Source organism: Brassica oleracea, chromosome C3 (genome assembly GCF_000695525.1).
Source record: "Brassica oleracea var. oleracea cultivar TO1000 chromosome C3, BOL, whole genome shotgun sequence".
NCBI classification, from domain to species: Eukaryota; Viridiplantae; Streptophyta; class Magnoliopsida; order Brassicales; family Brassicaceae; genus Brassica; species Brassica oleracea.
The window spans coordinates 33,554,208-33,567,695 of NC_027750.1; the positions used below are offsets into that span (position 1 = coordinate 33,554,208).

The 13,488-nt window shown below is 32.9% G+C and overlaps 1 pseudogene; it reads left to right on the forward strand.

The window, feature by feature from the left end:
• Window positions 1–227: 227 nt before the first annotated feature.
• On the forward strand, window positions 228–7,352 carry LOC106328302 (annotated as a pseudogene).
• Window positions 7,353–13,488: the final 6,136 nt, after the last annotated feature.

The window sequence follows — 13,488 nt, forward strand, 5'->3', positions numbered from 1 at the left end:
GTATAAAAAAAAGTTGCAATGCTTCTCAAATAATATGTAAAAGATATGGTTGTTGGGTGTGGCAAAAAGACAATTTTATCAAGCCATGGCTATATTGTTAATTCTTTTGCTACTATGGTTATACCGCAAATTCTCCAACTAGAAATAGTCATAAAAAGCCCATAACAGAAACTTTTAAAGAAGTTTAAACCCAACTCAGGGGAGGGGGTCTTTCTCTGCAATTCTCCTCCACCGGGTCTTTTCAAAACTTTGCTGTGCTTTTCAAATCATATATTCTTCTCCTCACACGAGTGAAACAATTTACCTTTTCCCCCACGACAATCATGGCGGCGACGGCGGTGGTCTGGCAGCCCCGAGAGGATGGCCTCTCTGAGATCTGTGCTCTTCTGGAGCAACAGATTTCTCCTTCCTCCGCCGCCGTTGACAAGTCTCAGATTTGGAAGCAACTTCAGCACTTCTCCCAGATTCCCGATTTCAACAACTATCTCGTCTTCATCCTCGTCCGCGCTCAGGTTTTGTCTCTTCTTTCTGTCTATTATTTACCGTATTCTTCTGTAATTAATGACAAGCCTAGCCTGAGGTTTTTTTTTTTTATCTCTGTTGCTTGTTGGTTATGTTTCTTAGCTGATGTGTAATGTTATGATGCACCAGGGTAAGTCAGTAGAGATTCGCCAAGCTGCTGGATTGCTGTTGAAAAACAATTTGAAAGGTGGATATTCATCCATGGCTCAAGAGAACCGAAAGTACATCAAGTCGGAGCTGCTGCCTTGTCTCGGAGCAGTGGACAGACATATCCGGACAAAGGTTGGAACAATCATCAGCGAAATTGTCAATATAGACGGTGTTTCTGGAAGGCTTGAGCTTTTGCCAGCTCTCGTAACTTGGATGGTGCGATGGATGCATTGTCAAAGGTATGTTGCAGCTACAACTTCTGAACCATAAGCCTGAGTAATCCAAGTTCTGCTGCGTATTAGCTGTTTATTTGGTGGAATATTTTGTAATATCAACATGTCTTGTCGATCAGATTTGTGAGGATATCCCACATGTATTGGATTCTGAAGTGCCTGGTTTAGCAGAAAGCCCTATCAACATTTTCTTGCCTAGGCTATTTCAGGTGAACATCTGCTAAGTTCTTGTTTGATTTATTTTCTTATTGTTGGATTGGTTTCTGTAAGATTTGATTACCATTTGTTTGACCAGTTTTTCCAATCGCCCCATGCTTCACTGAGGAAGCTTGCCCTAGGGTGTGTGAACCAATATGTCATAATTATGCCTGCTGTAAGTATTGAGAAGACCATTTACAATAATTTTTTTTTTTTTTAGTTTTATGTTGGTATTAAGTACGGTGGATTATAACAATCTATGTTTTGCAGGCTTTGTACAATTCCATGGATAAGTACCTCCAGGGGCTGTTTGTCCTTGCCAATGATCCTGTTGCAGAAGTCAGAAAATTAGTACGTGACTTATTTAAGATTATGTTGATTATACATGATTCAATCAGATATTTATATCTCATTTCGAAGTTCTTTTTGCTAATAATGTATAAGAACTCTTCTTCTGTTTAAAAGGTATGCGCAGCATTTGTGCAGCTCACGGAAGTTCTCCCCTCGTCTATAGAGGTATATTTCATTTTGGTTTTAACATACACATTATTTCAAATCTACTCTTAAGCGTCACTTGTTAGTTGTTATGCTTAGTTCGTTCCTTTCTTCTACCCTGCATCTTAGGTTCCGTTTTTGTCTATTTCAGCCACATCTCAGGAATGTAATGGAATACATGCTACAAGTCAACAAAGACCCTGACGAAGAAGTCGCTCTTGAAGCATGTGAATTTTGGTAGTGTTATTGTAAAATGTTATTGTCTTTATTTTCCATCATCGTCCTCAGTTTTAAAAAGCTATATTGTTATTTCGCAGGTCTGCATACTGTGACGCTCAGCTTCCGCCGGACAACTTAAAAGAGTTACTGCCACGCCTAATTCCAGTATCACTATACCTCTCCTTTTGTTTTCTGTATATTTTTGGACTTAAAATATTTACTCAGCAGGTGTAGTTTGAAATTTATGTAAAATTTTTATCGGTTTCAGGTGTTGCTCTCAAATATGGCTTATGCAGATGACGACGAGTCCGTTTTCGATGCGGAGGTTGTTTTCTGTTGATATCATATGTTTTGTCACCTTTCTCTATATGCATATGAATTATAAATCTTATGAAAGCTTTTAACTTTTGCAGGAAGATGAGTCTCAACCAGACAGAGATCAGGTGCAGTTTCTTTGTTCCCGACACATTAATTTTTTTTTTTTTATTAATAAAAGTTCTTTCATTTTGATTTCATTTTGGTTCCCCTACAGGATTTAAAACCTCGCTTTCATACATCAAGGCTTCATGGATCAGAGGATTTTGATGACGATGTACATGAGCTACTTCTTTTACTGTCATTTAATATCTGTATATATGTTGCGTATGTGTGTTCGTTCAATTAATGACTATCTCTGGGTATAGGATGATGACTCGTTTAACGTCTGGAATTTAAGAAAGTGCAGTGCAGCAGCTATTGACGTTCTCTCTAATGTATTTGGAGATGAAATCCTTCCAGCCCTCATGCCCTTTATTCAGGTAATTTTTCTTTGTCTCTCGGTCTTTGAAAATGAATACAGTTAGCTAAACCCTGTTCTTCCAAGCTGCAGGCGAAAATATCAACTTCTGGTGATGAGACTTGGAAAGAAAGGGAAGCTGCTGTTTTGACCCTTGGGGCTATTGCTGAAGGCTGCTTTAATGGTCTTTACCCTCACTTGTCTGAGGCAAGTTCGTTTTTTATCTTCATCATCTCATATATATGATTTTTTTCTCCGCTCAGTTCAAGTACCTTAATGTGCTAATGTCTTATTTCTGCAGATCGTAGCATTTCTTCTTCCTCTTTTAGATGATAAATTCCCTCTCATTCGAACCATATCTTGCTGGACGCTTTCTCGATTTGGCAAGTATCTTATCCAGGTATGATTTGAAACAGAAGATTCCATGCTTCAACTCCTTCAAAACGGTCTTTAGATGACTTACTTCTTTTCTTTTTCTAGGAAACTGGCAATCCGAAGGGTTACGAACAGTTTGAGAAAGTTCTTATGGGTCTTCTCCGCAGACTCTTGGATTCGAACAAGCGGGTCCAAGAGGCTGCCTGTTCAGCTTTTGCAACTGTTGAAGAGGATGCCGCTGAAGAGTTAGTGCCACACCTGGGAGTAATACTGCAGCATCTAATGTGCGCTTTTGGAAAGTATCAGGTAGTTAACTCATTCTTTGCCAGAATAAATCTCTGTGACAGGCTATTATTTACTTCAAACAAATGTTTCTATACACTATTTTCATGTACAGAGGCGGAACTTAAGAATTGTTTATGATGCTATTGGAACACTGGCAGATTCGGTTAGAGAAGAGTTGAATAAGGTATGACGATTGGGTTTGTCTAAGTTTAGTTTGATCTAATAAATTTTTAGCTCCTTAAATATTGTCTTTTATTCCATATACTGCAGCCTGCTTATCTTGAAATTCTGATGCCTCCACTGGTCGCAAAGTGGCAACAACTATCAAATTCAGATAAAGATCTATTTCCATTGCTGGAATGCTTCACGTCTATTTCGCAGGTATGTGCTATTTGTCAAGGCCTTCCTATTATCTGTAAAGTCTTGTGGGTTGTTGGTCGGCTAAAAAAGGCCAAAACTTCTTTCATTGCATAAGATTAGTTGAGCCTGAAATTACTACGAATAGTAGGAGATAGCATTTAACGTCAGACAAATTTATCTTGAGGGGATCTTAGACAGCATGCAGCATGAACTGTCTTGTCTATGTCTTAGTCTAACAAATTATGTTTTCAATCTTTCAGGCTTTGGGTGTTGGGTTCGCTCCATTTGCTCAGCCTGTTTTCCAGAGATGCATGGATATCATCCAGCTACAACAACTGGCTAAGGTTTCATTCGGAACTTTGGATATTTCATCTCATTGGAGAATTAGAACGTTCTTTTCCCGTTTTACTGGGGCGTGTACATAATTATTGCACGCATGTGTTTCTTTGTCTGATGAAACCTTACATGTGTTATTTGTAGGTTGATCCTGCTTCTGCTGGGGCTCAGTACGACCGAGAATTCATTGTTTGCTCTCTTGATTTACTTTCTGGACTTGCTGAAGGGCTTGGCAGTGGGATAGAGTCTCTGGTATTCCATTTTCTCTATATATTAATTGCACAATTTTCTCTTCATAGTTCTCAATCAGTGAATGGTACTTTTAGCTACTCCGATCGATGATGTTGGTATAATATGATTGAGTCAACTGATATATTCTCACTTCATCGCTCTTTTGCAGATTTCACAGAGTGATCTAAGAGATGTGCTTCTCAAGTGTTGCATGGATGAAGCTCCTGATGTCAGACAAAGTGCTTTTGCACTCATGGGCGATCTTGCAAGAGTAAGCTTTGCATATTCCATAGTATCATGTGGTGCTATAATTTCGATGGCATTTTGCAATTTATACGAGTCATGAGTGTAATAATGCCGTTTGGCTACCACTGATAGGTATTCCCGGCCTACCTACAACCCCGCCTGCTTGAGTTCCTTGAAATTGCATGCCAGCAACTGGTTGGTATCCAACTCTTCTTACTCCGACTATCTCATTCTTGTTTTTGTATTTGATCATATCTCTATGCTTTGTACAGAGTGCAAACCTCATTAGAGAAAACCTTTCTGTCGCAAATAATGCTTGTTGGGCCATTGGAGAATTAGCAGTCAAGGTAATACCAAAACACTAAGTTTGGTATCAAAGCTTGAAGTTTTTGGTTAAGGGCAAACTAGTGAGTGATATGAACTCGAATGTTTCAGGTTGGTCAAGAAGTCTCATCAATTGTGACCAACGTTGTCTCTTCCCTAGGCCTGATTCTTCAGCATGAAGAGGTACTTCAAGAGCCTCTTGGCCGTTTCCGACTCTATCAACTGTGGTATATGACGACCCTTTCTTGTAAAAATAGGGTGTTAATAAGTCACTAGTTGAGAACAGTGCAATTACTTTGGGGAGACTAGCATGGATTCGTCCAGACCTCGTTGCACCTCACATGGAGCACTTCATGAAGCCATGGTGCTTGGCATTGTCAATGTTAGTGAACCTTTCTGTGGGATCTGGAGTCTTTACACTCCCAATGTCTACTCCGTAGAACATTTTCTTATTATACTTTATTTTTCAGGGTACGTGATGACAATGAGAAAGAAGAGGCATTTAGAGGATTATGTGCAGTGGTACTTCTCTCCTCTACCCTTTACTTAACGTGTAAATCAAGTTTTAAATTTACCGAGTGTTCTCCTTACATTTCAGGTTAAAGTGAATCCATCAGGAGGTGTCAGCTCACTTGTTTTCATATGCAAAGCCATTGCAAGCTGGCATGTAAGTAGGGATGTTAACTACAGGGTTAGGGTCCAACCCTCTTTTGTTTATTATAAGTTCAGCCCTATTTTAACCCAACCTTATTTTAACTCTATTATAATCAAGGATTAGGGCTGGTACCAGGGTTAACTCATTTAATTGAAAAAAATATTTCATTTATTTTTGTTCTTAAATTTTAAAGATAAAACTAGAAAAATTAAGATATGATATGATTCTTTCCTCCAATTTGTTGAGCATCAAAATCAAAAGTTTTCTTCCCAAAATCGCAAAATCGAGTTTTTGCTTCACAACTAAGAATAAAGTTTTTCTGTCAAAAAACAAAAATTGTGTTTTTTTCTACCAAAACCTAATTTGAGTTTTTCCACCAAAATCACAAAATCAAGTTTTCCCGCCAAAACCGCAAAATCGAATTTTCCCACAAAAACCGCAAAATCGAGTTTTCCTGTCAAAACCGGCAAATCGAGTTTTCCCGCCAAAACTGTAAAATCGCGTTTTCCCGCCGAAACATCAAAATCAAGTTTTCCGCCAAAACCGACAAATCTGGTTTTCCCGCTGAAACCGCAAAATCGAGTTTTTCCCCTCAAAACCGCAAAATTGAGTTTTCCCGCTAAAACCGCAAAATTGAGTTTTCCCGCCAAAACCGCAAAAACGAGTTTTCCCGCCAAAACTACAAAATCGCGTTTTCCCGCCGAAACAGCAAAAACGAGTTTTCCGCCGAAACCGACAAATCAGGTTTTCCCGCCGAAACCGCAAAATCAAGTTTTTCCTCCGAAACCGCAAAATCGAGTTTTTCCGCCAAAACTAAAACCGCAATATCGAGTTTTCCCTCTAAAACCGGCAAATCAAGTTTTTCCGCCAAAACCGTGAAATTGAGTTTTATAGGTTTTTCCAGAAAAACTTAATTTTACGTTTTCACGGGAAAGCTCGATTTTGAAGTTTTGACAAAAAACTCGATTTTGCGTTTTTGGAGGGAAAACTCGATTTTGTTGTTTTAGTTGAAAACTCGATTTTGCGGTTTCGATGGAAAATTTCGTTGTTTAGTTTTTGGCAAGAAAACTCGACTTTTTTTTGGGTGAAAAACATTATTAAATATTGTATAATAATTGTGTGAATCAAAATAAAAGGGTTAGAATTTAAATCCTGGTCCTATTATGGTCAACCCTATTTAAACCCTGTTTAAAAAATGAGGGTTAGGGTTACAAATGGGTTTGCAGGGTTAGGGCTAATCCTGTTAGGTTGAGCCCATATTAACATCCCTACATGTAAGTAAACAGAAAACTAACTTAAAAGTCAATCTCGTTGGAACAATTGGTTGACAACATTTTTATCACAGGAAATAAGAAGCGAAGACGTCAAAAACGAAGTCTCCCAAGTTCTGAACGGCTATAAACACGTAATCTGTGCTCAGTATAAACTCGTAAACTATGCTCCTGGCTATAAACACGTAATCTGTGCTCAGTATAAACTCGTAAACTATGCTCCTGGCTATAAACACGTAATCTGTGCTCAGTATAAACTCGTAAACTATGCTCCTGGCTATAAACACGTAATCTGTGCTCAGTATAAACTCGTAAACTATGCTCCTAATCTGATGTCAAATGATTAATAATGTCTTTTGGTTTCAGATGCTTGGAAATTCATGGGGAGAATGTTGGTCTGCTTTGGAACCTCCTGTAAAAGAAAGGCTTTCGAGATATCAAGTGTAATAATGATTGTACACCGGTTACTCTCAAATATGAGAGAGATCTGATCTATCTTATTCATTGCAAACAACAAATAGATTCACTGAGCTTGGCAGAAGCTCTAGACACGATTAAGATGAAGGGCAAAAAGGTTACAAGAGAAAAAAAGAAACAATATAGAGGTTCTTCAGATAGCATAACTGGACCTGAAAGAACTATTTTTGGACATGTGGATTACCAATAAGAGATAATGTGTATTTTCTTCTGTCATCATTCTCCTTTGAGTTTGGTTACGTTATTGATACACTTCTATTATGTCAAATATTCATTACAAGTCTCAAGTCATAATTTAAATCTATTATGTCAAATATTCATTACACTATAAATTTCTCCCAATATAGTGGTAAAAAATCTGAATTCCAGTCGAAGCTGGTTAATGAGAAAAAAATAATAATCGCATGATGCAGGAATCAAAACGTACACTTACACAATCTTTTCGCATGATGCTTTCTTCTTAACTGTCTTGATCTCTGCTCCGCCGAAGACGGCACCAAAACGTACACTTCGCCAGCTCTAATGCTCCGTAAAAGTTGTTGTTCGCAAGCCTCTTGCTCCCCAAGTCCTTCACCATGCTCCAGCATTACTCTTTTCGATATTAATGCTCTTTTTTTACTCCGTATCTATTTTATCTTATAAAATTGAGATCCAGCGAAAACAACAAACACACAAACTAATTCAAAAATACATATTTCTTTATTAGAAATCTTTCGAACAATCTCTTAAAAAGTTGTTTGATCCAAATAACACAAATATTTTACACAAGACTCAACACAAATCGATTCCTATTTTATCCATCTTGGTTGACTCAACACTTGTTGATCAAGTCCTTCAGTTCACTAAGATATGAAACTCCAAAACTATTTGTGTGTACCTTTGAGAATTGCAACTTAAAAAGCTCTAATCACAGAACCTAGTAAAAGAAAAATCTATATATCAAATAATATTTTCTTATTATCTAATGGGAAAATTCCATAAAATACTCCAACTAAATTTTGTTAAGCTTTTTAATACGCAAAATATTTTTGCTACCCATTTTAATACCTTAACTAATTATTTTGTCCATTTTAATACACAAGTTTTTAAAACGGTGCTAATTTTAATACGTAAAATGTGTTTATTTAATCAAAAAAATTAATAAATTTTAAATCAAATTTAAAAAATCTCTAAAATTTACAAACAATTATAAAACTTCTAGCTTTATTTTAAGTTGTAGAATAAAAGTACATAAATTGTGGATAATCTTAAATTGTGTAATAAATTTTAAGTTTTAAATCTCAAATTTGGTTTATTTTTGGAAATAGAAAACAAAACTATTTACTTTTACATCAAAATTAAGTTTTTATAAATGTAAAATGTTTTCCACAATTTAGTTGTTTTCTTTCCTATAACTTAAAACTTCTTAGATTTTGGAAATGTTTTGAATTTTGTTTGAAATTTATTAATATTTTGATTAAAATAAAAAAAAGTTTGGTTATTAAAATGAGCATATTTTTAAAAGTCTGTATATAAAATGGGCAAAATAATTAGTTGAGATATTAAAATGTGTAAGAAAAAAAGTTGAGTGTTAAAAGGCTTAACAAAATTTAGTTGGAATTTTTTATGGAATTTTCTCTTATCTAATATATTATTTTTTATATTTTAACATCACTAAATCTTATAATTTGTGATATGATAATATTTTTAGTATTTTATTCGTCAACGGAACATCTATACTATTATTTATGAAGTGATTTTGCTGATTTGTCACATTCTCAACGGGTTTAGCTAATTTTGCTTATTTGTCATATTCTTATTAGTTTTTAGATTAAATAATCAGTTTCTTAATTTAGATAATATAAATATTTCAAACTTTATAATTAATTCATTAATTTGAATAATATAAATATTTTAAAATTTCTAATTGGAATATGATTATAATTATTTTAACTTTCACGAGATTATTATTAATTTTTAGCATAAATTATTAATTTATTAATTTAAATAATATAAAACTATTTCAAATTTTCAAACTGGAATTAAAATTATAATTATTTTACACAAGTTAAGACCAATTCTTATTTCCATATGATGTAAGATGTTTTAAAATTTTATAGTTTCATTTTTCTCATTTATTCTAAATTGTCTCGATTATAGTTTTTGACATATATATTTATGTACTTTTGATATTTGTTTTGTAGTTGAAATTCTATATATTTTTTCTTTCTTTGAGTTTGAAAGACTAGGAGTAAGTCGGTTTTGCTACATGGAGTTTGGAATTATGAATTAACTATTCTGAATTACTTATGTAGTTATTTCCCGTGTATGTTTAATTATTGTTTAATCTATAAGAAAAAATATGCTTTGATATTAAGTTTAGAGAGTTGCATATGTAATCATGTTATGAAACGGCTAAAATAGATATATTTTTAATTAATAATTAGATTTATCATTATATAATTAACCATAATTTAACTTTAATAATAAAACTATCATTATCTATTTTTTATTTTATTAAAAGTAAACTTATGAAATATTAAGATAAGTCAATGTATATAGTGATCAAGTAAACCAATGAGATATTATCATTTTCTCAATTCGTTTTTTTTTTAAGTTTTCTTCTAAATTATCATCGAACTTTAATTTTTATTTACTTTTTATTTATTTTGTTCTTGCTTGGATTTTTTGTGTTTTAGTGTTTTTTTGGTAATTTAATACATGTTTATCATTCAAAAATACAAAGTAGATTAAAAGAGACCAAAAATTCACATTCTTAATTTACTTTATTGTGTAGAATATTTGATATGTAATTATGCTCTTAGGGAGACGTATACCGAAATAAACATCGTAGAAAACTAAAATGATTAAGAATAAGTTATCCTGATATTTAAATCATGATACATATATTAATAACTATTAGTAAAATGAATATGCCCGCATGTGCGGACAAAACAGCTAGTATAAAAATATTCAACAACATCGTCTTGATGTTTCATTTTTATTCTTTCAAATCACATCATCCTCCATATATAACACAGGTACACAAACCATCAACTTCTAATTTCCTGGGGCCAGACATGGTCAGTTACACCGGATCTAGCGTGTTATAATATTATGAAGGCTACACTTTTACTTGATAAAATGTTTTATTCCATGTTTCATCTGGAATATGAAACAATTTTATAAGATTTTCAGATCATAAATTTATAAAATCGTTTGCCTTTAGGACCTATCTTCGGATCTATGGAATTTTGGGATCGTTTGGTTTTAGACCGTAAAGGATCTTTGATTTGTAAGTGGATTATGATAATGATCCTATGACGGGAAATCTAGCCGACAGATAAGGAATCAAGACATTTCTTACTGTTCCAATGCGTCTCTCCATTCTTCCCCCCGTTTATTTCTTCATGATTTTCTATTATGTTCGACCTTAGTTTAACTTTAATAATATCATATGTTAGAATAGCCGTTAGTAAAAAATATCTAAATAATATCATATGTAAAAATATATCATTCTCTAAACTGAAATGAATTTATAACTTTTAATATTCATTCTTAATTAAGATCATTACTCACTTACAGAAAACTCAATTATATCATCTACTAGGGATTCGTTCGTGTTACGCGCATGACGGTTGTTATTATTTTTCTTATTGATTTGGCTTTCAAGTATTTTTTTATGTTAGTTTGCTATGATAATTTAGTGTATTTCATTTTATAGTATTGTCTTAATGTGTTTGTTTGATTGTTATGTTTAACAAATTTTTTCCATGACTAAAGATGATCAATTTTAGTTTTGTATAGTGGTAGTAAAATGTTTAATATTTTGCATTAGACTTGCATGTTGACCATAATGCCTTTTTGTTTATTGTCATTTATTTATATTTACATATTGGTAGAAAATATGTTATAGAATTAGACAAATATTTGCCCAAATTTTAGTAAAAGGAAAGAAAAAACATTTGTCCCAAAGAAAACTTATAATAAAGATAGTTTATTTTTGATAAATAGATAGATTTTTTTGATAAAAAGATAGAGTTTAATCGAAGACTATACAAATAATTTCCTCATTTGTTTGTAATGCTAACATAAGTTGCATCTTCTCATTTTTTTGTTGGGATGACATGTAATTGTCGATTTCACTGTTTTCAGTGTTGCCACATAAGTGAGATTATTTCAGTTTGAATATCTCGTGGGCACTTTTCTATTCTTGATATGGTATGAATTCGCCTAGTATTTTGTAATTTTTTTCAAGTGATGCGATAGTTGTTTTGGATGGATGGGTTTATGCTAATTGCAGTGTTTTGAAACTGGACCGTGACTTGCTCTTTTAGCCGATTCCGGGCTGTGTTAAAAATCAGATTTGAATTAAACCAGTAAACCCGGTCAAACACTGGTCAAACTCGCTAAATCCGATTATCCAATTTGATATTAAAACCTAGTTTTCTAGAATTCAAGTTAAAAAAAAAAGTTTCAAATTTTAGAAAAATTTCATAAAATATTCGTATTTTTAAAAATATCTATCTAAATAATTAGTTTTCATTATAGTTTAATATTATTTTTGAAGTTATCATTTTATTTTCATATGATTTTTTATATTTTAACAATGATATAAAGTTTTAGAAGAATGATTTTATAGTTATACACACACACATATATATATATATAGTTAATTTATTTATAATTAAATTAATATTTAAAACCTGGTTGAACCGGTCTGACTATTGACCGAGATACAATGCTGAGTCAATGTCTTGTCCGATATTTAAAACATTGGTTAACTGCTTAGTTTCCATTTGTAGTGAACGTTATTGTTTTGTTGTTATGGTGAGAGTATTTTTTGATGTATTTACTATTGCAATTCATAGCAAGGGTTTGTAACATTTATAAAATATTAAGTATGTGTTTTATTTGTTTTGGATCAAGGGATTAATGTTGTCCATAAATTTTTCCCGGGTCCTCTGTGATTTTATGTGTTTTTGGACGGTTTTGGTGTGAGTTGTTATAAATATACATTTTAAAAATATTTATTTTATGTTGTTAATATAATGATTTGCAGGATTAGTTTGTAACAATATCTTAAAACATTGAGGAGTATTATCTTTTAAAGTTTGTTAGGATTACTGTATAAATCATATGTCAAACTTGTAATTCTATGACTTTCAATCTATTAGATTCAGATATGTTATTTGTTTAATAATTGTAATGAGGTTTTGGATTATTCAACATTCATCGAGAATTTATTATAGATTATAAAGATACAAATTTTCAAGGAAGAACGTGTGTCGCAAATTTCCCTTGCCACTTTTCATGAGAAGAGAAGAAAGTTAATTTTATCTTCACACGAAGGTGTCTAGGGGCGAATTGCGCGTGTTTTATTGTTGTTAAGTATTATTTTTTTAATGATGTAATTATATGGTCGTCTTTATTTGTTAAGAGAATTATTTGGCGTTTTTATTTTCATATGAAAATTTTTATAATCGAAATAAGGTTGTAGCATAGTTGACGTTGAATCTAAAGGATGTACCGCTGGATAGATACCTTTAGCTATATGGCATTAACTTGGAACTACGTTTGTTACGTAATAATAGGTGATATGTTAATATATCCAGTGTTAACTTTTTTTAATAATGTATATAATAGTACTTGTTATTGGTGTGAGTTTCTCATGTAGACCATATTGAATTTCAATAACTTTGCATTTATGCATTTGTTGATTCTAGACCATATTGAATTTCAATAACTTTGCATTTATGCATTTGTTGATTCTAGGATTAACGGTTTAAGCGGCAAAATTGTATTTTAGTTTTTTTCAAATTTTCGAACATTATTTTTTCATGATGTTTTCTTTCTCTTTCCATATTTTGAATTTAAATAGTCAGTTAGTCACCGTCTATATATTTTGTTTAACTTTCTGGTGTCTGATGCTTCTTACAATCAACAATTTGTTTTGTGGTTAATCGTGACTTATTTTCTTCGAAAATCCATAAACTATAAGTTGTAGTTACTTAACCATGAAATTTACATAATAGCCGCATTTTTTTTTCTAAATGACTATTTTGTGACTATCTGTAGCTATGAAACTACGGCTACAAAAATTTTGTAGCTAATTTATAGCTATCTATATATATAAAGAAATGTTCGTCTCTCTCCCGTGAAGCCACATCATCAATTCGTGCGTTTTAGGAGTGACACGTGTCTCATTTTATATTTAGGGCCAAAATAAATGAATGCAGTTAAGGGTAATTGAACCTAGCACCTCTAGCACTGGTAATTTCTCTTAGAACCACTAGGCTAAAGTCACTTTTTATAAATATGTGGCCGCGAAAATACTTATTATCGTGTCAGCTGGAA